Source organism: Python bivittatus, unplaced genomic scaffold (genome assembly GCF_059951505.1).
Source record: "Python bivittatus isolate LINGU-HERP-01145 unplaced genomic scaffold, Pbiv_v1 ctg000190_np1212, whole genome shotgun sequence".
In the NCBI taxonomy this organism is placed as follows: Eukaryota; Metazoa; Chordata; class Lepidosauria; order Squamata; family Pythonidae; genus Python; species Python bivittatus.
The window spans coordinates 15,229,905-15,256,093 of NW_028277042.1; positions in this window are offsets into that span (position 1 = coordinate 15,229,905).

The following is a 26,189-nucleotide window of genomic DNA, read 5'->3' on the forward strand; positions in this document are numbered from 1 at the left end:
GATTCCTTTTCCTTACTGAATAAATGCCTCTTTTTTTTACCTTTGGGAGATATCTTAGTAACCATTTTTATTACTATGGCTTGCTAAAGTAATCACTTATTAAGGTTTGGCTACCTTGCTGGATCCCTAGAAGTTTAATTGTGGGGAAGGGAGATTCCTCTTGCACTGTCAGAAGACTGTTCTCCCCAACCCCTGCTATCTAAGGCTGTTGTTTACTGTGGATGATAATATGAAAGTTGCCTTAGATCACAGGAAGCCACTGATCCATCTAATGATACCAGCATGGCCAACCGTGACTGGTACCATTCTCCAGGGCTTTTTTCTAGTCCTACCTGAAGATGAATCTGAGATAAAGGGTGTGTTCTGTTGCTGTGCTATAGATCATCTGGATGAATGAACATTAGAAGCAAGACATCTCCATCGAGAGCATCTGCAAGACAGAAAAGTCATTTTTGTAGACCTCAAAGTAACACGCGAAATCTGAAGCATAGCAAATTAAGGAATGCTCCAGCAAAATTGGTGCAGAGAAATCTTACATTTGAAAAGTCAAGTCAAAACAAGAGAAAGTAGCTTGCCAGAGAGAAATAAATACAGTTCTTGGTAAACAAAGATGGCTGGTTTATAGAGAGCAAACCAGCTTCTTTCAAAAAGGGTGGGTTCTGATATTGGCTGCATTGGGTTTGTTTTTTCTTCTACTTCAAGTTTTCTCCACCAAGTTAAATCTACTTTTTTAAAGAGAGAGAGAGAGCGAGAGAGAGAACAAGACGGAATAGCTCATTCCAATGCATGACATTAAACCAAATCAATGAAAGTATATTAAGTTAGAAGCTAAGAAGAATGCCTCCCAATTACTACGCACAGGGGTCAAGATGAAAAAAAGAAGATGAAATTGGCTTTTTTCTTGCAGCCTGTAGAACATTTCTAATAACCTTATTTCTCCTGCCATCATCTCTCATTACAACAGAAGGCAAAAACAAGGAAAGGCTCCTGGCAACACATTGGGTTGTCCTGAGGCTTCTGTTGCTAAGAATGGCCATTTTTGTGAAATCTTGAGATCTAGACCAACAGGCTCGACTTTGCCACCCAGAACTTTTTATTAAATTCTCAGCTCAGGCTTGTGTTTGGCCGTTGTACTGGAAGGGGCAAAATGCTTGGAAGGTGTTGATAGTGAAGGGAAGTTCATTAGATTCACAGGACTTGGGCCTCCCTAGAATTAAAGGCATGACCCAAGGAGGGTTCCAACAGCCTCATTCTCAAGGGCTTGGCCACAGGAGGAAGGCTCTTGCAAATTTTGTAGCATCCATCTTCCAAACGTGCAAAAAAAAAGTGTGTTTCTTCTTCCAAATAAACTCAGGGGTCTTTCTGCTGAAGGATCATGTTGCCCAGTTTCAGAATGGTCATTCAGAACTGGCTATTTACATTGCTTCCCTCCATGAAAACAGACAAGCAAAGAAACAAGCTTAGGTTGCTCATTTTCAGATGGAGAAGCCAAACCTCTCATTGATTGGGATGCCAGCCAAAGCAGCAACAGTAAATAAGCAGGGCTGGTTCTAGGCCTAGGCAACCTAGTTAGTTGCCTTTTATTTGTTTGTTTGTTCTCGTGCCTTTGAGTCACCGTTGACTTCTGTGACTGGAGAAGTCTCTGCAGTTTTCTTGGCAAGGTTTTTTTGAAGTGGTTTGCCATTGCCTTCTTCTTCCTGGGGCTGAGAGAGAGGGACTAGCCATGGACCTCAGGAACCTGATAATATTACTGAGTGTGCAGACTCTGACAATTACTGAAGCAAGAAAAATAGGACGGTTCTGAGCAAGTGAATCACGTGACTATTGGCTCATTGAAATTATACCTGGAAAAGCGGTAACAGCATACTCTGTGTGGCAATGCACTCACTCAAGGGTTAAATATGACTTCACAGAATTGTTGCCGTATGACAACAGTGAGTGCTGATGTAATTACATCAGACCCTAAAAAAAATTTCATTGGAACCAATAAACACTGAAGATGCCCAGAATCCACTAATTTTTTTGGTACCCAGCCAACTAGCCAACTGGCATTCAGTGTGAGATGGACATGAACAGAAAGTACATGGCTGGCTGGGTTTCTAGTTCTAGACAAAATGGAAGAATCCAAGAGCAGAAAAGCTATTTGAATACCAAATCTGCCCTCCCTCTCTCTTTTTCAGCTAAGATTGATACAAATTTTGGGGGTCATTTATTTAATCTGTGGTTACAGAAGGGAAAGTGAATCTGGGTGGTACCCATCTATCTATCTGATTTGATAATGTGCCATCAAGTCAATGTCGACTCTTAGCAACCACATAGATAGATTTTCTTCATGACAATCTGTCCCTAACCTGGTCTTTCAGGTCTTCCAATTTATCTATGCCAACCCTCAAATGATTGGTTCCCTGTTTTTTCTCCTTCCCAATGCTTTGAACAAGGCACAGTGCAACTCTAACTGAGCCTAAAATTCTTCTCAGGGAAGTGTGTATGTAGGCTTGGAATTTTCACATGATCTGCCTTCGCAAGGACTTTCAATAATGGTTTTAATTTTTCTCCCTCGTACAGATTAATGTCCTTGTTTTGACATGCATTCAGGAGTATCCATGAGGAGTGGACAAGGGAAGCAACTAGTAACGTTTCATGGCCTTATCACTCAAAATATGAGAATGACACGATTTGCATTGTGCAACAGCATCACGCACATGAGATCAACATGGCTTCTACCAGATGCTCAAGCACCTACTTCAAATCATGGGGGGGGGGGGGGTTTGTTTTGTTTTCACCTTGTTCAGATTGTGGAGTGGACTGTGAAAGTATTGTGTTGTTGATATGGAGTGTAAGAATGACTGGATGGCAAGCCAGGTTCTTAATCTTGGCCTTTTTAGGAGGCTGTGAATCAATACTTTTTTCTTGGGTTAGTTCATCTTTCAGTGGTAATAAAGGCTCAAAATATACTTTTCTATGGCTCAGAGATATATTCCCCAACCTTTGCTTTGCACTCATGATATTCAGCAACTTGCTTCAATTTTCCCTTTAAGTGGTTTCATTTTATTTTTTTTTAAGTGCTATTATGAACTAAGAAACATGGATTCAGGAAGTCCCCTTGTTCTGCTCTATGGGACAGAGATAATATGTTTTGCCACCAAGTTACCTTTTTTCCCAGTTGAGAAGGTGTTTCTTAGCAAGGTTTGCAAATGATGACCTTTTTCTATGTGCCTTACATCTTTTGGGGAGAGAGAGAGAGAAAGAAAAATAAACTCTTTCCTACACCAGTTATCATTGTTCCAAATCCAAGGAATTGCTAAGCTAGGAAGAAAAAAAAAGTTGCTGTTAGAAGAGAAACAGTACTGTTTCTTAGCCCTGCTGGGGTATTTGTATTTTGTACTAATGACTGCCATTGTGCATGGCGACTGACCTCTGTTGCATAAGTTTAAGTTTAATAGGATCCCCTCCAACCAGCTTTTTTTGCATTTCATTGCCATTTCACCTCACTATTTATCATTTCCTCTGCCCTCTGTCCTCATGTGTTCATATATACCTGCACACCAAAACAAAACATCCTTGCGTCCCATGAAACTAGTCTACCACACTTTATGCAGTAAACGTGTGTTAAATCTTAATGGAGCAAACCAATACAGCTCCCCCTCAATGCACACACACAATTTGCCCTGTTATATTTTTACCCCCTTTTGTTTCTGCATCTTAGAGATCCAGTACAAGGGTGACAAACATGGAACACCAGATCTTCTCCTTCAAGATAGGTGGGTCTTCCAACCCTTAGAGGAGATCAGAACATTCCTTTGTCCATCCCCTCGGGCATTAAGATGGCTGTCCAACAAAAAACTAGGTAGAATAGTAAATGGCAATTTTGGATAATCCCAAAACATTGTGTGTCAGGAGGCATGGTGGGAGGGGTCCAGAATCCAAAGGCTCCTCAGCCTTTCCAGCCTTTTCCCCCAGAGAGGAAGGAAAGGAGGAAAGCCTACATGAATATTCAATTCAGATTACAAGAGTACATCGCTGCGTTCCTCCTTGCAGGTTTTCTGGAGACATCGATTTGGCTGCTTTTGGAAATTCAGTATTGGAGAAAGTACACTTAGGGTGTCCTCCAAGAGAACTCTTTATATATAATCATTACACCATCGCAATTCGCATCTATATTTAATCACATTGCTGCAGGCAAGCCTTTGTTTCCCCGCTCTACCAAAATGATTTACGTATAGAAAAAGAAATCAACCAAGTAGTGACAATGTCCTGTCTGTTTTGTGCCTACGCCAAAGATCCTTACCACATCAGTTAAGGGGATAAATGCCACTGGTCAGACTTCAGACAAACGGGAAACCTACAGATTCAATACATTAACCCATCTTCCTTCAATACAAAAACTAGAGCGAGACCTATTATATGCACCGCCTACAGAGTCTTAGGCGCAAATGTATAAATACATATTTTTATGGCCATCTCAGTGGAGCAAGGCAGCCAACTGATATTAAATAAGTCACCTGCTACCCACAGTCTGTGGTTGCTCCTCCAAATGATTAAAATATGACCTTATCCTGTGAAAGCACTTTCTTATTCCATCTCTGTCTCTTTCCTGGCTTGTTTGCTTTGCTTAATGGTTTATCTGGAGCCGTATTATTTATTCGTTGCTATTTTAAAGGTGCCTGGTGTTTGAAAAGCACTGTATAAAGAAATTTTCCTGTATTTTTACAGTTTCCTTCTGCTAGTGCACATTGAGTTTGATGAAAGAGCTTTTGCATTTCAATTTTCTTTCAAAAGGTGGAGAATTTCAGCAACCCTGTCTTGGATGGGGTGGGGTGATTGTCATAATTGTGCGACATCAAGATGCTTTCAACTTCAAGTGACCTCATAGATAGAATCACTTGAAGACCCCATAGGATGGTGTACTGTTGCACTTAGGTTTTTTATTTGTGTCTTGACAACTGGCAACTGCTTGGACACCATTACATTGATATATGGCCAAGATTGAATGATGCTTAAGGATTGAATGAACTTGAATGAAATCGTATGGATCTTTTTTTTCTGTTGGGTTCTTGGTGTTGTTCTCTGAGTTTGTGCTTGTGATGTTACCTATCTTAATAATGAAAGGAAGACGAACGAGCTTAGAGAATGCCTACAACCCAACAACTCATCCCTAAGCTACAGATATTCTCCACTAAGGGTTCCTTTCCTCTTAATAAGTTTCCTTTTCATCTGTCATGTTTAATTTATTTTAATCACTACAATATACCCACTATATAACTCTATTTATCTTTTTTTCTCTACTGGTGATGTAGGGTTTGTTTTGGTATTTCACCCTTTTAAACTTTGGAAGTTTTAAACTTAATTTTTTTTCAGTTGTAAGGAATGATACGAAAGCACAGTATTTTCTTATATGACTCTTTCTCCAGAAGTCTGTCGTCTCCTTAGCTTTCTTTAGAAATCCCAAGGGAAGTCATAAAAGAGGAATACCTCTCAATGGGCCTTTTTTAAGAAAAGAAAGTATGAACAGCCAGGGGGGCTTCAATGAGACAGAAAGATGCATAAGAAGACCAGCAGTATATCCCCTCTGCCATATTCCAACAATAAAATCAACTGAAAGTTACTGTCATGAGTCATGTTCAAGCATCCTGAGAATAAAGAATAAAGCTGAAGTCTCTTTGGTGAGTGAAAAAAAAGTTCTGAGAATTGCAACGGGAGCCTTATTTAAGATGTAAAGAGAGCTTATATAAGCAAACTCCAACCCGCCTCTTACTCCCCAGTTTTACCTCAAGAAGCCTTAGGCCCAGCTTCCTCTGCTGCTCTACAAACTTTGTCTTATGCCAATGAATAATCTATTTACACCTTGTTGTGAAATTGGGCGGAAAGGTTCTCTAAAATCAAGGGGCATCGCTGAAAAAAGGTAGAGTAGCAGAGTTTTTACAACTTTGTCAAAGGATGGTAAAAAGGGAGAAATGCTATCATCCCTTAGACAGGAGTGTCTCACCTCAGCCACCAAATCAAGACGGGTATCTTTGTTTCAGCTGAATGTGAGATGAGAATTGTAGCCATACAGAGAGGTTTAGCATCCCGGTTTTTGGCTTATACTGGTCAGAGGCCTCCAAATTTGTGGGGGGAGACAGTGGGCCCTTGGCATTTTCAGAACATTGAGTCAGTGGTAAGAGAAAATGGCTACCAAGGGGGTGTTGTTCATATACAGAAGAGTTGCTAGAAAGGGTGTGGCCATCACAAAAAAAAAAGTGTAGTAGAAGGGATGCTAGAATGATGTCCCCATTTACAAAGCAGCCACTTAGATTTTGTTTTAATATAAGAAAAAGCTTATTCACAAGAAGATCTGTATAACCCTGGAACAGTCTACCTATAGAGGGTTCTCCACCCCTGGAGGTTTTTAGAACTGACTGCCAATCTTGTCAATGATGGCTTAATTGTTTTCCTGCGCATTACAGCGAGTTAGATTAAGCATAGGATACTCACAAGGGGAGTTGGTGATTGGGTTGATGGCATGCATGAGAAGAAACATGTTTAGAAAAATGAAAAGAAAAAGAATTGTGGAAAATTCGGTGTAGATGTTTGAAAACTTCTATAAACTCGTATACTTAGGGTACCAGATCTGGGCTAAAAAATTCAGATGACTATTAGATGGCAGAGTTAGGATCCTCCATATACTTTTTCAGCCATCTAGTTGGTGGAGACTTGGGGGTGCCAAAAGTGGGGTTCATGGTACCATATTGGGGATCCCAAATCTAAAGTTTATGGCAGGTCTCTAGAGTTTTAGAAAAGGGGCTTCCTTAACCATCACCCAGGATGCCGGGGAAACATCCCTCAACCTTGAATCTCTAGATTTGGACAGCAACCTCTGTCATCTTCTGCCAGCTGTTTGAGTGATAGGAGGTGCAGACTAACCAGCCAGGACTACTGTGCTGAGGTGGATTTTAAACACTGTGCTTAGAAAACAGGGGTTCTCCCACTGAATTACAGCTTTTTCCCCCTTTTTCCTGGGGCAGGGAAGAGAGATAAATCTGAATCTCTCGTGTCTCCACCCCAAATGCAGTGGGACTGGATCACTCTTTATGCATTTGGGGTGAAAAAGGGGGAGCACATCAGTCCCCCTGAAAAGTCCAGCTTTGATTTTAACTTGAAAACTGGACATTTGGAGCAATTATTTTAAAAGTCTTGGTTTTAAATGTGACATTTAAGTCCATTTGAAAAGAAGGAGAACCCTCTTTCAGAGAATAATAGGCCTCAGTCTCTCTCTCTCTTTTGGCATTCTCTGCAGTAGCCAGATTTCCATAATATGAACCGCTTGACAATCACTTTCCCTTTAAATTATTTTTTAACCATACAGGCAGTCATATGTGATTTGAGATTCCCCCCCCCCCTTCTCCTTCTGTTACTTTTCCTTTCAATTACTTCCATCCTAAATACGAACAATGAAGGTCCTTCATCACACATCCGCTGTAGGACTCCTAGAACTTTAGATGGCGTAGAGACAGGTGGATAGATAAAGATTCAGTCTTTGTTCTACTGTCCAGACAAAGCATGTTTAATCTTTCCCGCCCCCCTCTCTCTCGCCTTTTCTGTGCCATTTAAACTTTAACCTAATAGTAACTTTCACTGGCGTGAATTCACAATTCAAAGGTATAGAGATAAAAATGCTTGTGCCTTGGAACAAAGCTTGAAAACTTCATTTTTAGTCTGTGTTTCTTTTGAGCTTCTTGTAGGATTTTTTTTGGGGGTGGGAAGGGGCTTTATTTTGCTAGGTTTCCATCTCTTGCTAGTCCAGGGTTCTGACAGCAGAAGCTGTCCAAGAGGTGGGGGAAACTACTAGATTAAATATCCTAAAATAACAGAACCACAAAAATAGGTGTTGAAGGGACCTATAACAGTAAGAGAAATAATAGAAACAATAGAAGCAATAAAAAATAGCAAATCAGGAAAAACACCTGATGCACTATATTAGAGATATTTTGACGATGAATTGCTCCTGCCCTTACAAGCAGTGATGAACTCTGTTCTACAAAAAGGAATTGCTTTAATACATAAAGAGGGTCAAGATCCGATTTTTCCAAAGAATTGCCATCCAATATCATTATTAAATAATGATTGTAAAATATTTACAGCAATTTTAGCAGAAAGCATGAAAGCTGTTCTGAAGGACTTTATACAAGAAGATCAGTGTGGATTTTTACCAAAAAACCAACTGAGAGATAATACAAGAAATGTTGTTAATATAATAGAGTATGTAGAACAGCATAGTGACAAACAGCATTGATTTTTCTTTTTTTATCTTTATTAAGAATTTTACACAGAATAAAACACAAAGCTAAAGAAAAAAGAAAGAAAGAAAGAAAGAAAGAAAGAAAGAAAGAAAGAAAGAAAGAAAGAAAGAAAGAAAGAAAAACTTCCGACCTTCCTTTCAACAAATAATTACAATCTCATCTCCCTCTTAAATATTATTTTGTTGTTGTTCAGTTGTTAAGTCGTGTCCAACTCTTCGTGACCCCATGAACCATATTGCGCCAGGCCTTCCTGTCCTTCACTGCCTCCCTGAGTTTGCTCAGTTTCATGCTCATTGCTTCAGTGATGCTCTCTAACCATCTCATCCTCTGCCATCTTCTTCTCCTTTTGCCATCTTTCCCAGCATCAGGGCCTTTTCCAAAGAGTCCTCTCTTTGCATTAGGCAGCCAAAGTATCTGAGCTTGAGCTTCGATATATTTTACAGCCCTTCATTTAATTGACATTTTTCTTAATCTTCAAACGCATAAATCATCATGTCATCTCTTTCTTCTTTCAGCAAAAAGTCCAAAAAGTCTTCCAGAAGGATGGACAGGTGGATGGACAGATGGACAGATGGATGGACGGACAGAGGGATGGTCAGAGGGACGGACGGACAGACGGACGGACGGACAGACGGACAGACGGACGGACCATAGGATCATTCCTTTCTTTATGAATTAAAGTAATATTTGCTCCTTTCCAACTTTCTGGTAACAGTGCCTTTTCCAAAACAGAGTTCATCAATTTTTTTTTGAAAGGTTGTATCAATTCGCTTCAAAACATTTATAATAATTTGCAAGTTATCCATCTGGTCCTGGTGCTTTCTTTATTTTAGTCTTTTTTTATTGTCTCATAAACTTCTCTTATTGTTATAGGTCCATCTATCATCGGCTTTTGTTTCCCCATTATTTTTGGCAATTTTGATTTTTTTAAGTATTCATCTACTTTCTCATTTGAAATCTGTTCTTCCTTATATAATGTATATATAATGAATGAAAAATCCTTTGCCTATTTGAATTGTCTGTTATCATGGTGTTCGTGTTTTGTAGTTTTAATATCATTTTTTTCCCACTTTCTTTCCTCAGTTTATATGTGTATCTCTCTCTCTCTCTCTCTCTCTCTCTCTCTCACCTCCTGGCTTATTTGCTAATTCAGAGTTCTTTTGTTTAGCAGAATTCATTTTTATTTCCATTTCTTTGACCATTAACATAGAAAACTCACATTTCAAAAATTTAATTTGCTGCAAGATACTTTTCTTTCCTGGTGATCTTTTTCATTCATCTTCTGTCATTTTATCTCCACTAAGATCTTTTGCATCTTTTCATATCTTTGTTTTTTCAATTTAGAATTTTGCAATATAAATTGTCCTCTCATAAATGCTTTACTTGCATCCCAGACTGTCCTTATTTCCGTATCCTTGTTCAAATTGATTGTAAAGAATTCTTTCAACTCTTTTTTATAATCCTCAATCACTGATTCTTTTTGTAACAAACTTTCATTTAGTCTCCATCTATATGTTCTACATTTTTTCTTATATGTCAAAATCCCTGGATTATGATCTGAAAAACTTTTTGGTAATATCTCTGCTTTACTTGTATAGGTAGATAATTCCTTGGAAATCTATAACATATCAATTCTTGAAAAAGAATTGGCCTTTCAGAAAAATATAATATTCTCTGGATGGACAGATGGATGGGCAGACGGACGGACGGGCAGATGGGTGTACAAACGGATGGACAGATGGACTTCAGTAGATCAAAAGGAAAAAAAACATGGAGGGAAAATGTTATATTATTACAGGATGCAGTGAGGGGAAAGGGGAATTCAGGGCCACTCTCTCCCTATCACCTGATTCAAATGCCTATTTTCTATTGTCGTTGTTGCTGTTATTATTTTCCAAATATTATTTCAAAATATGAAATACATCTAAACTTTATTTGGGGATATACACTTTTTTGTTTTTTTTAAAAAGGCAAGCGTACCAAAACAAAACAAATTTTTTTAGTAGGAATAGCACACAATAGCATCAGAAACCTGACTCTGCTCCTCCTTAGAGATTGCTACAACTTTCACTTGGAGATGAACAGCTGTAATTGGAATGTCCAGGTTTTACCACAATTTCAGTTTGTTAGTGTACCACTAGAGATGTTGGGAGGGGGGAGAATATCCCCAAAATAAAACAAAAGGCAATGATAAAGATATGAGATTTAAGAGAAGAGGGAGAGTATGGGCCACAAGTAAATAATCTAGCTTTATCTTTCCCTTGTTGGCATTATGGCTATCTCAAAGCTCTGTTTCGCCATCATCACCTCAGCTGGACCTACGGATGGACTGCTATCTCAAATTATTGTTTAGGACACAGGGTTGGATTTTCCGGACAGCTCAGTGGGGCCTGTGTGAGAACAATTATCCAAAGAGCACAAATCCCATTTACACAGCATGCTGAGACCTTCTGAATGAAGCTGTGGCCAGCCAAATGCTCTACAGAACGTGGTCTTTATCCAATTCACAAAGGAAAAGGAGGATAGTTCTTCAAAATTGCCCTGATTTTTTTTTTTATTCTGGATGGTTGGAAATTGTGGACTATTGCACACCCATGCAGAAGGGCAAATGCTCTATTGTGCAGATAACACCCTTTACACTAGGTAGTGATTAGCATGTTTTCTCCATCTTCCCTTCCTCCATGCTTTCTCCATAAATGGTTCCAGCAGGGTTTAGTTCTAGTTCCCAGTGTGCAGAGAATACCAGTTTGCTCCTCAGGTTGCCCTTCATTTCAAGAAACCAGCACTGTGTATTTGCCAGCCTAAATTGGCTAGAAAAACCCTAACTGCCCACCTGTAGAGAATGAGCAGGGGCAACAATCCTGCTTTTTGCTGTGTGGTAAACTCAACACTTCTTACTTTGATCATGGGTCTGATTATATTTGCCCACTTGGGAAGAAATGTGGCTTGGTGCAGGTTGAAATTTAAATGGTCACCATGATGAAGTGCACAGATGAGATTCTTATCATAAGGTGATGGGTCAAATACCGCTCAGGAGGCCAAGCTCTCTCTCTCTCTCTCTCTCTCTCTCTTTGGTGATGGATGGATAGAATTCATTATAGTCCCTGACCAGAATTGAAAATAAAACATGTTAAAAATAAGATAAGAATAAAAACAAGAACAGGATAAGAATGTTATAATTGGCAGTGGATTCCTTGATGGGCAGTCAGGGTATGTCTAATTTTACAGGCAGGAGAATAGAATTTGGCTACGTTCAAGGAAATTAAATCGTACTGGTCTGACAACAGTAACTGTACATAAAAATAATCAGAATTTCCCAGGTGTTTTACCAGGTAAAGAGTTATAAGGTGGGCCCTAGGATCCTTATAAAGGGTATGGTATAATAGGATGTGAGCTGTAGTTTCAATAGCCCCTTGTCCATGGGGCACCGTCTTGATGTAATGGTATGTGGGAAAGACCTTGGGAGACTGGGCCAAGAGACTCTGCCTAAGGAATGGTCAGATAAGAGACAGCATAGCCCACAGCTGGATAGTAAGTGAGGCAAGAGACTCAGAAGAGACCCTCCCTAATTTAATGGGGTATAAAGGAGACAGGAGAATTGTACTTTCAGACTTGCAAGATTCTATCAATGTAACATTACAATAAAGTAGAATTAGCTCATCTGGTTGTGATTCCTATCTGGTTTACCCTGCAAGGCCGACACTTAGCTCACATGGAACTTTTATATATCAGCCCCTCAAAACTGCTGTGGGCCACATGTTAAAAATGTACTAAAGTTAGTATTCTTTGGAACTTGGAGACAGTTTGTGATGTAAATCCCTTCCTTGTTTGAAAAAGGGGGTGGGGGATGGAATTGGCTCTTCAACACTGCCAAATGAAGATTAAATCAGTTCATCAGTTTTTTGCCATTCTTTCTCAAAAGTAAAGTTCTCCCATCCAAAATGTAGAACTTTTTGAAGGAAGTATTTAGAGGCATACTCCAGATGGAGTTTCACGTAGAAAGCTGATTGTGAGAGAAGGAAGTCTTTACCAGTAGGGTATGTAGGTACTGTATGTACGTGAGTGCACGTGCATTTATTTATTGGATATGTCTACCACCTAAACCCAAATGGACTGTAGCCATCTACATATCAAGAGGTATAGCTGAAGATGGTTAGTTTTCCAAAATTTAGTTTTCCATATTCTCAATATGGCACATCTAACATAGTGATCTTTACATCCACATTAACCTTGACTTTGTTGTAGCACAAATATCCATACCACCCAAATCTCAGGTCATGTTCTTCTAATTCCAAGAGCCTTCTATTTCTCAGCAGCACCCACTCTTTCATCCAAACCAAACAGTGAGTTGCAAAATACAATTTCAAATCAGGTAAACCCAGTCCCCCTCTTTCCTTTGCATCTTGTAATCTTATAGTTAACTTGCGGTTTTTTTCTCCTGCCACACAAATTTAGATACATCCTTCTGCCACTGCTTAAATGGTGCATCAGTTGTCAAAACGGGTATTGTCTGAAAGAAAAACAACATTCTAGGCAAGACATCATTTTTATCAAAAAATTCTTCCCAGCAATGACAGTTGTAGTTTCTCCCATCTTAACATTTTTTTTTTAACTTTATTCTATGTCTTAACATAATTGTTTTGAAACAACAGCAGTTCATATTTGTCAAAGTGATACCCAGATATTTTACCTTCTTCTCAATCTTAAAATCTGTTTTATTCATCAATTCTATTTGAAGTTCTATTTTCATTTTTTTTTTATTAACATCATGTCAGGTTCAGCCCAAAGAACTCCAAGAGACAATGCAAATACAGTTCTGTTGCGTTTATTAGCTTCTACCTCAAGACAGAATCTCCCCAGACTGAACCTTAATTCCCAAGCCAGCCAGCCAGCCACAACACTGTGAATTCCTTGGGGAGGTGCCAGCCTCATCTTCTTGAACTTCCCACACTCCTGTTGGGGGCTAAGAACACGCTTATCTCCCTGAGCCTGGCCTTCATAAGTCCATTCCATCACACATCATCTTTTATTTTGTCTTCCTGTGCCCTTAATACTTTTGTCTCAGATGGCACTCCATAGTTACAGTCAGCATCACAGTCTGACTCATATTACCTTTATTTTTTGTTTTGTAAAATCCACCAATTGTCTGCACCCTTTTATAGTAAACAAAAAACATTCCCACGAAGATCTAGTTTATTTCTCTATTTTAATTCCAGTTAGTTCAAAGGCACTTTCACCAAAAAATAATCTTTCAAAATAACTATCCCCTTTACCTGTTTTAAACTTTCTTACATCCACTCCTGGTTAAGCTTTTTGCCAAAAGTTTTCAAATCTTTAAAGACTTTTTTTTCCCTTTGTCATCCAGAAAAAATGTTGATTCACCAAGTGGAATTTTCTTATTCTGCCACTCAGAAAATCTCTCTTTAGCTGTAAATTAGTTGCATCTGAAAGTGTTTGAGAAATGAGGCTCATGTGAACCTTAAGTCCATATAGGCTGCATTACAGCTGTGAGCCTGATTGAAATCCCTCGACTCCCAGCTGTTCAACTCATGAGCCAACCACAAAAACCCCAGTTCCTGCAGTCTACTTATGAGGAGCAGCTGTCCAGAGTGCAAGTGGGCAATTTCACAATCTCTCCTTTTTTCCAGAGAGACTGCGCCAGCCAGAATTCACTGGCTAGCTGCCAATCTCTGCCACAATGCCATCTCCACTCCTTCAGGGACATCTAGTTTGCCATGAATCTTCACCAGAAGCTCAAGCACTGATATAATTTGTTCCACAAGTCCTTTTGCAAAAAATAATCAGAGCTTTCAATAAAGGAAAATATCCACCAACAGTAGAAAAGAGGCAAAACTTTTGAGAAAGTTCAACTCAGGCATAAGTGAAAGCTAGAAGTACTGATTTTTTTGTAAGGGGGAAAAGAAAGAGTTTTACAGTGCTAAAAGATTAGACAAAGATAACTAAGAAAGGCTAATAGATCAAACACCAAGACAAATCTTATAAAAGGCATTCCAGGTAAAGAAAAGAAATATTGAGATGTATGGAGAAGATTATTAAGGTTCTTTTTAAGGAAAGTGTTTCAAGTTGAAGGGAGAAGTTTTTCTCATCTCAGGTGGCATCTTTAATGTCCTCCTTCCATTATTGCATGTCATCAAGAGGAATGAAGCTAAAGATAAGCATTCATTACCTAAAAGTTACCTTCTTCCTCAACTTTTGATTCCTTTCATATACTCTTTAAAACAAAATACAGAATAGTTCAGAAAGCACTCTACATCCTTAGGAGGTAAAGATAAAAGAGAACAGAAAGGGCATAATTAAAATACATTATTCCCTGCACAAAACGAGATTGTCAGGGCTCATCTTATCTTCTTAAGCTGTTTAAAAAAAATAATTGCACAAAGTTCAGAGTGACCACCTATACAGGCAAGATTCGGAATATGAACTTCTCTGGCATCAAGTGCAGATTAACTTCAGTAGTGGCCCCGTCCTTTGCGAATCACTGAAATGGGAATGAGAGATGGGAATTTGGGCTCCTCCATTCGGACCAGCTTTCCTGGCTGACTCTTCTGTCCCAAACTACCAGGGTTGGTCATTGTATGGACTAGCTTTGAAGATTGCTTATGTGCTCCTGTTTCCCTCTGCACCGTATTTTTAAACATCAAGGGACCACCTTGCTTCTCTTGATCATATGCAAACTTCTCCGGTCAGTGAAGGGGTGAGTGTGCTGCAGTGTTTTCCAACACAGAATAAAAACACGGCTTGCCACAGTTTCAAAGCAAATGAGCAAATGCCTGGCTCAGTCTGTGATCTTGCTGGATGGACGTCTTTGTTATGCTGGGATATTTCACAAACATTCCGTAATGTTAAACGCTTTTCCCTTTTTCAGTTCTCATTGGTGGGTGTAAGCTAAATGACCAGGTCACCGGTCGATGACAAATAAATTGTCTTTGGGACATTCTTCCTGATTATTGCAAAGGTTTCACATTTCATTCTTCTCCCACCCAGATTTCTTTGTTTTACGAGAGGCAATCATTCCCACTGGGCTATAACATCAGGTATGTTGGCGTTGCGTGATGCCGATGCACCCAAACACGTCGAGATGGTTTGTTCTCTTTCAAAGCCTTTTTTGCCCGCATCACAGAAGCACACCCACAAACAAACCAACTCTCCCCCCACCCCCCGCCAAAAGGAAAGCATTCTGAAATTGTAAGCAGCCATTGAAAATCTCAATGGGCAAGATTTCAAGGGTCTCTTGCAGCAAACACCTTGAGAGTATCAGAGGCCGCAAGGATACAAAAAAGCCATGCGGTAAAAGGAGAAGGGCGTTTATAATTGGGTCCAACTGATTCCGCATGACAGTATCCAACAGCCAAGCCTTTCAGTTTGTTCACTGGGGGAACACTTGCAATACAGCCAGATCTGTGGGCTCAGCACCACAATCCTGAGTTGTGGTATTTTCAGCTCGGTGGCCTGCTGTGAGATTAAGATTTAAACACACACCCATTCACCCACACACGGTTTCTTCTCGGCACTGTTCCTTAAACAAAATTCTGGTTCTGGAACGAGTGAGGATGGTCCATTTTTTTAGGGAGGTGCCATTGTAAACCAACGTGGTTCGGTAAACATTTCCCTGCTCTTAAGGTTCAGTGCTGAAGACTCTCTATGGGCAGACTTTATTTGAGTATAAAGAGGGTGCCTTGTTTGTTGACATGGAGAAACACTGTATTTTCCATCCTTGCTTTCTCATATTCACTTATGCAGCTAAGAGGCTTCAGTCCTTAAATATGTGGAGAGAAAATGCACAGAGGCACGGGTTTGTATGGTGTGCACACATCCAGACAGCATCCACTCTTCCTTTCTTGTCTCTGTCTCTCTTTCCTCCTTCTCCTTCTTTCCCCCTTTTCTGCCCCCAGTCTTTGGTTCAACCTCCCAACTGATTCTATCAGTGTTTCTCAACCCTGGCAACTTTAAGATACATGGACTTCAACTCCCAGAATTCCCCAGCCAGCATGGCTGGCTGGGGAATTCTGGGAGTTGAAGTCCATGTGTCTTAAAATTGCCAAGGTTGAGAAACACTGGATTCTGTTTTCTTCACTTTTAAAAAGCAACCTTGTTACACAAGGGGCAATTGGCAGAAGAGAAGCTTGGCTCAAGAGGTGGGGAGGTTAGTTCTTTTTTCACCAGTTACAATTCCCCTCTCCTCCATCACTCTTAGGTTTTTGGGTTTTTTTTAATCATTTGGTACCAAATAAAGTTTGAAAAAAAAAATCTGGTGGCTGAGGGCAGAGATGAAGGTATGGGGTCAATGGTGAAGCTCCCAGAACAATGCCTATATACATATACCTTTGCACAGTATTGGATGGAGGTTCTGCAGTCAGCTTGCAGAAAAACGATGTAAAACCAGGACAGGTTTTGGTTCTGTTCCCATTATTATAGGAATCCAGGAATCTGCCTGTATTTTCATCTCTAAGTATTAGTGCTTCTCCCATTTTTAAGGTGGATGTTCTCATCATTTTGTTCTTTTAGATTAGTGTTTCTCAATCTCAGCAACTTTAAGCTGTGTGGACTTCAACTCCCAGAATGCTGGGTGGGGAATCCTGGGAGTTGAAATCTGGGAGTTGAAGTCCACATAGTTTAAAGTTGCTGAGGTTGAGAAACACTGAACTGGATTAAAATTGGGACCTTTGTGCAGAGCTACTATTATGTTGCAGGCACTGAGTAAATATAAGTTAAGAAGAGATTAATCTGTCAATTCAGTTATTCCTATTTGCGAATCTGTCATTTTCTGTTAATCTTGCCCTTTTTCTATCCGTAAATTTTCTTACTTGCCGAGAGGTTGAGCTGCAAATAGGTGCAAATTATGGTGGTGTGTATGGGCAGTCCCCAGGTTAAGAACGCCCAGTTTAAGGACAACCCATAGTTAAGAACGGAGCCTACTGTAGCAAAATTTGAGTTAAATACACAATGGTTCAAGTTAATTGCACAATTCTATTTATACGGTATTATACCATAATACTGTTTCGGCTTACATACAAATTTGACTTAAGGACAGACGTTGGGAACGGAACTCATTCTTAAACTGGAGATTACCTGTCTGAATTGTTTCCTTACAAATATAAGAAACAGTGTCTTCTTTTCATTGACAACTTTATTATGGAACTCTTAATCATTCTTTCCTTCTTTGTCCTTCCTCTGCATGAATTAATTGCTACAAGCTTTTCTAGAAGAGAAACGTCTGAATAAATCAGAGATGACAACATAGACAATCCTCCTAATGTTTCATCTCAACCCAAGATTCCCACATCCAAGTCCAAGGCTTGGCCTCTCACTGGATCCAAGAAACACAGAGCTTGGTGTAAATTTAGCGGGTGTTGTCGAAAGATGAGATGGTATGGTTTACTTTTAATAAAAGATGGTAGAAGTGGGAGTTGTAACAAAATCTTGGAATGTGCAGTAATTCTGTTCAGTGTGTCAACCAGCCAGTTAGTCATGTCTTCTTTAGGACATGGTGTATCATTTACCTCCCCACTGATTTTCCTAGATGCTTCTGTTAAGGGGGGCAGGGGGAGAAAGAGAGAGAGAGAGAGAGAGAGAGAGAGAGAGAGAGAGAGATTTTTTTAGTCCTCCAAGGTTGATCCTTATATCCGGTGAGAACCACATATGATGGTTAGTGTTATAACTGTGCTGTGTCCAATATTTTTTTTCAGGTCACTGTCAATGCTAGTCAAGCATATCTTTATCTTTTCTGTATTATCCAATCTGTAATAGGGGATCTACGACTAACATGATCAGGAACTTCAAAATGAGAAGCCGTACTATTTGCATGTTGTAAATCCAAACAATGCCAATAGCTATTAAAAAAAAAAAAACCAAAAAACCTGCAGGCTTGACAGCATCATCTTTGCATTCTTTCAACTAAATAAAGGATTTTTTTCTTTAAGTTTTTAAAGAAAACTCTTAACATTCAACCCCCTCCAGAATACTTTTGTGGATAGGAGATTTTTTTTTTCCTTAAAAAAAGCTCTCTCTTTAAATTAGAAAAAAGCGGTTAGAAATAGTTTTAAAAATGCCTTGATAAGATCAGTAGGGGATGCTGTCTACCTAACAAGGCAAGGCTGGCACACCAGAGAGGTAGATCAGGTCAAAAATGCCAAATATGATAGAAAAACTGTATGATGTGACAGCAGCAGCCCTGGAGACAGGAGACAAAGACAGAAGAGAAGTGAAAAGACTGCTGCTCAAGAGATGGCGCTGGGAGAGAGAAAGAGGAAGGCTCTTCTAGCAGAGAGGAGGGATAAAACCTACGGACCCAGAGTGAGCCAACATTTGAGAGCCAAAACTGTTTGCCAATTGTATTTAATTATTCAATCACACAGAGTAACAGACCTGGAATCAGGGCAGGGGGAAACAGAAGAGAAGAAGAATAAAAAAAGATCAATGCCACACTTGAGTTGAGATTTGCTTGTACAAATATATATATATATATATATATATATATATATATATATATATATATTCCTTACTCCCCTCCCCAATCTATCAAATGAAGCTTTTTTAAATGTGATCACTGTACGCAGACCAAATCATGCAAAAAGATGAAAGGAAAGGAAGCAACTTTGCAGAACCTGCTGGGGCCAGGCAGACAATGAACATGGGGGGAAAAGAGCAGCTGGGGGAAAACAAGTAAAGGGTGGGGGGGAAGCACCGCGAAAAGAAGGGAGTGAAAGAAAGGCCACCCAAGTATGTGCAGAATCAAAGTGAAGATTCTCAAACGAAGCCAGATCAGGGGCCGGGAGCAGAGAAAGTGTTTCTCTAATCTACATGGCATGAAAAGGAGCTGGGAGGGGGGACAAGCGAGGAGAATGAGAAGGGGGAATGATAAAACAGTGGCAGGGAAGAATCCGTTATGATGTGGCACAAAAGGGAGACCATTAAAAAGTGCAAAATGAAAGAGGCCCTCGGAAAGAGTCAGGCTGATGAGAGACATTGCGGGAAGGGACGATTTGGAGAGAAAGGACCTTGAACTGGTCAGGCAAAGTACCATCTAACCTAGGACAATGGAAAAAAGGGGATAGTTTTGAAATCAGCACCAGGTATTGGGCTGGTTTCCCTCTGTTCCTCAACAAAGGGGGCATCCGGCTGGAGAAACGCATGTCTCCATTTTGTGGGCCATTATAGGAAGACAGAGAAGATGGTGGCTTCTTTTGGAAGAAGGAGAAGGAAAGGTGTAGCTCTGTTGCATTTGGGGTAACTGGCTCTCTTACCATACGTAACACAAGGGCTGCATGAGGACAGCATTATTTCTTGTTCTCCCAGGTTCCATCAGGTGGTTTGCTAGATGCCTCTGGTAAGTCAAAGTCAGAAGCAGGACATGAGAACAGTCTGTGGGCAACTCTGGAACAAATATCCAGGAGCTCATGAAGCAGAAGCAGAATAAGACTCTAAGAAGAAGCTTGATAGATCAGGCCCATGGCGCATCTACTCTGGTATTCAGCATCTCACAGTGGACAACCTGATGCTTTCAGGAGGTTCCCATATGTAGGCATCATCTACTGCTCCCAGAAGATGCTGTTCCAAATATTCTGTCTGTAGTTCCCAGAGATCTAGCCTTGGAAAGGGCTATATAGCCATTGAATGCAACCTCTTGTTCAGGACACGTATTCAAATTAAAGCATCCCTGATAGATCCAGCATCTGGATGCTTGAGCACAGGCAGTGTCGGAAAGCCCACCAACTCTCTGTGTAATTGGTCCCACTGTTGAACTGCTCTCACTTTCCTAACGTTCAACAGAATCTGCCTTCCTTACATCTTAAAGTCATTATTCCATGTCTTGCCCTCCAGGATGAATGAGAAAGATCTTGGTCTTTTGAGTGATGTGCCTTCCACTTACTTGAAAAATGTGATGATATCTCCACCTGGTCATCTTTTGTCAAGGCTAAAGATATCCAGCTTCCTTAATCTCTCCTCATTAGACTTATTTCCAATTCCCTGATCATCTTTATTGCTGTTTTCTGCACCTGTTCTCATTTCTCTGAATCTTCTTACTTTTTTCTTCAAGCACCACCATGAGCTTGCACTTACCTTCAGGAAGTATATAAACACTCCTCCAATCTAGTAGCTATTGATAGCACAATCCTGCATGAAATTATCCAGCCACCCTTGAAAACCATCTAAAATATATTACCTAACAGTTATGTAACAAAGCGCTTTCATCTATTGATACTGAATCCTTGCAGTTAGTATCAATGGATGAGCTAACATTCTCACAAAGAGGGGGAAAACTTATCTCTGTCTACATTTACCACACCATGCATACCTCTATCCTTTCTCTCCTGACCCACCATTCTTCCAAATCCATAGCTCCAAATCTGTAGTCTTTCTCAGTAGGAGAATTGCTGTCTCTCCCCTATCCTCCCCAAATTGTTTGAGATCTGCAGATGGGTTCCAATGTGCTGGCCTGCCATATTTTGAAACCACGGAAGTACATATTGCATCTGAAGTTTCTTTATGGGTGTGTACATTGTATTAAGTGTAGGAACTGAGAGTTACCAAGCTACACCATCTTCCTGCACTTCTTATTCTGGAAGTAGCAAACAGTCAAGGTGCTCAGTAGCCAAACTTAGCTAGATGACATCAACAATTCTTGAAGTAAGAAAGCCTATGCATGAATAAGGCATTGTATAAAGAATCAACAGTATGTCATCAACACTGTAGTACGATGTTACTACATATTGAAATAATGATTGTGTTCTATTTCCTGGAATGCGTCCTTTAATTATTATTATTATTTTGGAAGATGGGGCAAAGTATGAAACAAGAAGTCCTTAATAACGTAAGAGTTCTATGAGACCAAATTAAAAAGCCCAGCTAGATTTTATGTAGTTGGTGTATTTATTATTAGGATTCTGGGAGTCGCTTGTATAATATCAAGACAATTTATGACCACTTGCTTAGAGTAGAAAAAAAAAAAAAGGAAAACGAGATAAAGCGTGAGGGATGAGTAAAAACAACCATCTTAAGCATCAACCTGCAATTTCCAGAATTATAAAATGACCATAATAACTGCCTTAAATAGAAATAGCGGAAACAGAAGAGGAACCAAATGGATCCATTAAAACAGTGATTCTTCTAGATAACTCATGGTGTTAACAGCATTTTTCAATTACGTCTCAAGCACAGACTGGTGTGGGTATCATAGGGGCCAGGGGGTTTGCAGAAAGCTATTTTGGCACCTCATTTTATCAAGGTGTCTTTCAAATACTGCAGCCCTGCCTGGCTGTCTCAGTAACCAACTTGTTTGCAGCACAATTATGAGCTGGACTGCGTAGAAAGTTATTACCAAAGTACAGCTGGCTTGTGGAAGAAAAGCAACATTTCAAAGTAATTGTTGTGTTTTTGCAGCAAAAAGGTTACACGGAAGGGCAGATTGTAGGTGAATAGGTCTGGAATCAAAGCACTTTCCCCCTTTTATTTGTCGCCTTGCCTTACCTCGCATGAATCAGGTTTACATTTATAGATGAAATGTTAAGAATGGCTAAACATTCAAATAAATGCGGTGCTTTTTTATTATATTCTTAAAGCGTGGTAATGCTTGGGGGCTAATACATATGTTGCTACTTCTTGTAACCTTCTATTATAGTGCATTTCTGGAAGAATAGGGGGTTTTTTGAGAGGAGAATGAGGATCTGTACAGAGAACACCAGCTGAAATTATAAAAGTATCAGTGGGACGGAGTTAGTTAAACTGACGTATACTAAACTTGATTGTTAGCCGTTCTTGGGCATAAATCATCCCTGTGATTTATGTGCCCATTGTACAAATCTTTTAGCTCTAGTGGTGTTGAAGACATCAATGCGGATGAAGAACCTTATGCCTGCAGATGAGAAAACTTGAATCACTCTGAGTTTTCTGTTTATCTAGGTGTTAATAAGGAAAGGATTTACCAAATATGGAGAAATTGCACACAGCTTAATATACCACTAGACGTCACAGTGGGATTACTTAGAAAGATCTTTGGTGGGTGAAGGTAGAGAGTAGAATCTTCTATTGTTCCTAAATGGAACGGGTTTTGTTCAGTTCACTTGCATTATTGGGGTTCTTCTAACTTTTCCAAAAGCTTGAGTCCTGTTCTGGTTTGTTGTGGAATGCTGTGCCCCACTTTTCCTGCAACCTCTCTCAAGCAATCTCTGGAGTTACATTCCTGGGCCAACCTGTTTTCCAGCAACTTCAGCCTATAGCACTCTTCCCAAGCTGTTTGCTGTATGGAAAAATACCCCATATAACAAATCAACCAACCTAAAAATTGCCCTGAAATGTTTAATTTAAAAACAAACAAACGCAAAAGACCCACAGCACCTCGTGGGATGGTCCAGACATGTGTTTCAAAGTGCTTATTGCTAGGTGCAGAAACAAATGTTTACAAGCTTAGAATTACTAGGATTGAGTTGCTTCTGTTTTCAAGATGCAAATCACTTAAAATAAAATTACAGTTGCACGTTTTTAAGCCGTAACTATAGATAAGCTATGCTCTGAAGCCTGGAGATAGCAACTAGCTTAAAATTCATTAGATGTGTGTGTGTGTGTGTGTGTTTGTGTGTGTATGTGCACGACTGCTGCTTCTATGAAGAAGTACGGTGATATATGTTTTTTCTCTTAGCCAAATGGACATAGATTTAGTTGCAAAACTCCCATTAAAACTAATGGGAATGCAGTTCAGTTCATGCACATTCTACCAAAAATATGCTCCCTAATGCGTTATCATAAAATGACCTTTTGCAACATAAAACACAAGTTTTCTTGCTTTTTAAAATGTTAACTGCTTAACCATTTAAGCTCCAGGTCAGCTTTTTAATCCCCGGGCCCTAAGACCTTGTTCTTCACTATGTCATAATTTAATATGAAGGCAGGTAGATTAAAAACAAGGACTCCTTCTTAAAAAAGTCATTACATGTTGCAATAATTCACCCTGGATTGCAATTGTGCACAACAGGAAGTGGAGAGAGAGCAAGTAGGATGGGGGTGGAATGAATGGCCACAGTTACCACAGGACATCCAAGAGATCTGTTTCTAAATCAGAAGTTCTGGAGTTCAAGCAACAGGGTCATTTATCCGTGGAACACTTCCTCCTAATTCTGCAACTGGGTTGGCAGTGCAGAAGATTTTGGTGTTAATATGTCCACCAGTACTTCTTTTGATCCTGTCTGGTTCTTGCCCCACCTGGCTTTTTGTTTGCTTGTTTGTTTTTATAACTGAAATGAAATGTGGGGCTGACCGGCTGCAAAACCAAACTTCAGCTTCTGCCATCCTCTTTCTTCCAAGAACACCAGTATGGGGTCCAACAGCAATCTTCAAGAGGTAAAAGGTTTTGTAGCTGCAGCCCATGATTTTTTGGAGAGGTTTGTTCCCGCCCAGAAGACTAGGATGGGGGAGAATATCCAGAGAGAATTGACAGGATGATGGAGAATAGCCTTCTGACCAACAGGTGTTCTGAAAGTGACCATGCCTAACCCAGCAGCTATTTTGCTAATAGATAAGCCTGTCCCTATAGCAGAGAGTTTGGGAGTGTACTTACAACATGTTCAAAATATGCTCAGTGGCTCTCTAATGGTATGTGAGAAAGACCTTGAGAAATGGGGTGAAGAGATGCTGCCTAGGGAACAATCAGATAAGAGAGGACATAGCCCAGAGCTGCATAATGGTTGGAGAAAGAAGGGACCCTTCCTAACTTCTCAGGCTGTAAAGAAGACGGTGGGAGATTTGTACTTTCAGACTTGCAAGATTCTGTTAATGTAGCTTTGCAATAAAGTAGAATTAGTTTATCTGGTCATGTTTCCTGTCTGGTCTACCTAGTGAGGCTGACAGGCTCATTGCTCTTCAGCCTCTTGCACATACTTGAATGAAACTCATACCTTTCCTGCCAGTTCACATGTTCAGGGAACAGAGCTCTATTTTATTTATTCAGGCTGGGGGGTAGGAGGGCATTGCCAGGTAGTGTTATATATTGTATTATATTGTATGGGATCTGATGCTCATTCTCTGGGTAAGTGTTACACTATAGAGGAGTGTCTCAAGTGGGTTGCTAACTCCATTGAAATGCTACACTGCAGACTTTCCAGTACCTTGCAGATGTGTACAGACTCCTTCCCATGAAAGCCAGTATGGCTGGCTAGAAAGGAGGGGCACTGCAGTTTGACATTTGGTTAACTTAATCCAAGAGTTAGGCAACCTGGCACTGTTTTGATGCTTTGGACCACAACTTCCATAACTTTGTCCAAGCAAAGTCTGTGGTTGCTGTGGCCTCATCCAGCTTACATGAGAACCATCTCTGATTGTAACTTCCTAGAAGTCTTCGTTGTGGTAGTTTTCCACATCTGCCCAGGCTGAAATCTCCCAGAAGAAACCCTTCTGTTGCCTCTATGGCCATTGTTGAGTGGGTCTCATGAACTCCATCTTTCATACATGTCCATTAATATCTTCACAGACATACATAGCTCAAGGTGTGTACATGCATATGTGTGTGGGTATATTCTGATCAGCCCATTCATACAAGGTGGGGAACTGATTTTGTTACATCTCTGCTTGATTAGATGTTTGAGTCACTCTTGATGATTCAAGAATTCAAGTTTACCTACTGAATCTCGGTCTCAGTTGCTACACTTGGGTCACCTCTGCTTTTTCAGACAGCACCTATTTGAAGCAGTGGTGTGCAGAAACTTAGGGAGATGGGCTCCGTCTATCCACAGCGAAGTCCTTCTCATTCACATTCTTAAAAATCAGTTCAGGTTTAAAATAGAACTTTATCTCTGGCTGTATTCACCCAACATGCTATCCTTGGTAAATTTTAACCTTGGCTTCATTTTAAGGGGTATTGGCTTATCTTGTTAAGCAAACTCAGCCCATTTAGTAAGTTTATAACTTAGTTGTTCTTGGGATTTGTCGTGCTTAGTTGCCAAAGTCTGCTTGTTTTGAACTTCACTTGCTGCAATTCTTATAGTGAAGCTATTCGGGCATGATGCAAAAGCAGTTGTCACAGAACCTGGCCATGATTTGGGTTGAGAGGGAGTGACTAGCCCAAGGTCACCCAGCTGGCTTCTGTGCCTAAGAGAGGATGAGAATTCATTCCTAGTCCAGCACTTAACCACTACATCATACTAGCTCTCTATTTATGCTGTGCAAATCAGCAACTTCAATTAATTCAGTGAGCAGACTGAAGTGAAACGAGAATGCAGCCTTTGTGTCTAACTAAAAAAGAAGTAAAGGTCTGGGAAACCCTACATTCACCCATGGCTGAGTAGGAAAAGATCAGAATTATTGCAGTAAATTGGCATGGGTTTCTCATTCCAACAGTTTCATGATAGCGAGTACATTCTGTAAAGGAGATAATGGACCGGATGCCTTAAATTCAGTCTTTCTACTGCTCTACTGGGCAGTTTTAGAGTTTTATGGTCCAGTTCTTGATCTGTAGGACATTTCAGATATAGATTTATTTTGGAACTGTAGGTTATCCCAGCCTGTGGCTCAGGGAGCCTAATATGTAAGTGGTTATATTTTCTAGGCTGCTATTTTGTACTTTTGGGAATTTGGGGTTGGTAATGGTATGTGGGAAAGACCTTGAGAGACTGGGCTGAGAGACCCTGCCTAGGGAACGGTCAGATAAGAGACAGCATAGCCCGCAGCTGGATAGTGGGTGGGGCAAGAGGCTCAGAAGAGACCCTCCCTAGTTTCTCAGGCTGTAAAGGAGATGGGGGGAGAATTGTACTTTCAGACTTGCAAGATTCTGTCAATGTAGCTTTATAATAAAGTAGAATTAGCTCATCTGGTTGTGATTTCTCTCTGGTTTACCCTGCGAGGCTGACATCAATCTTGCAAATCTCTTACTCTTTTCCAAAGAGAGGAATTTCAGGAATGGCC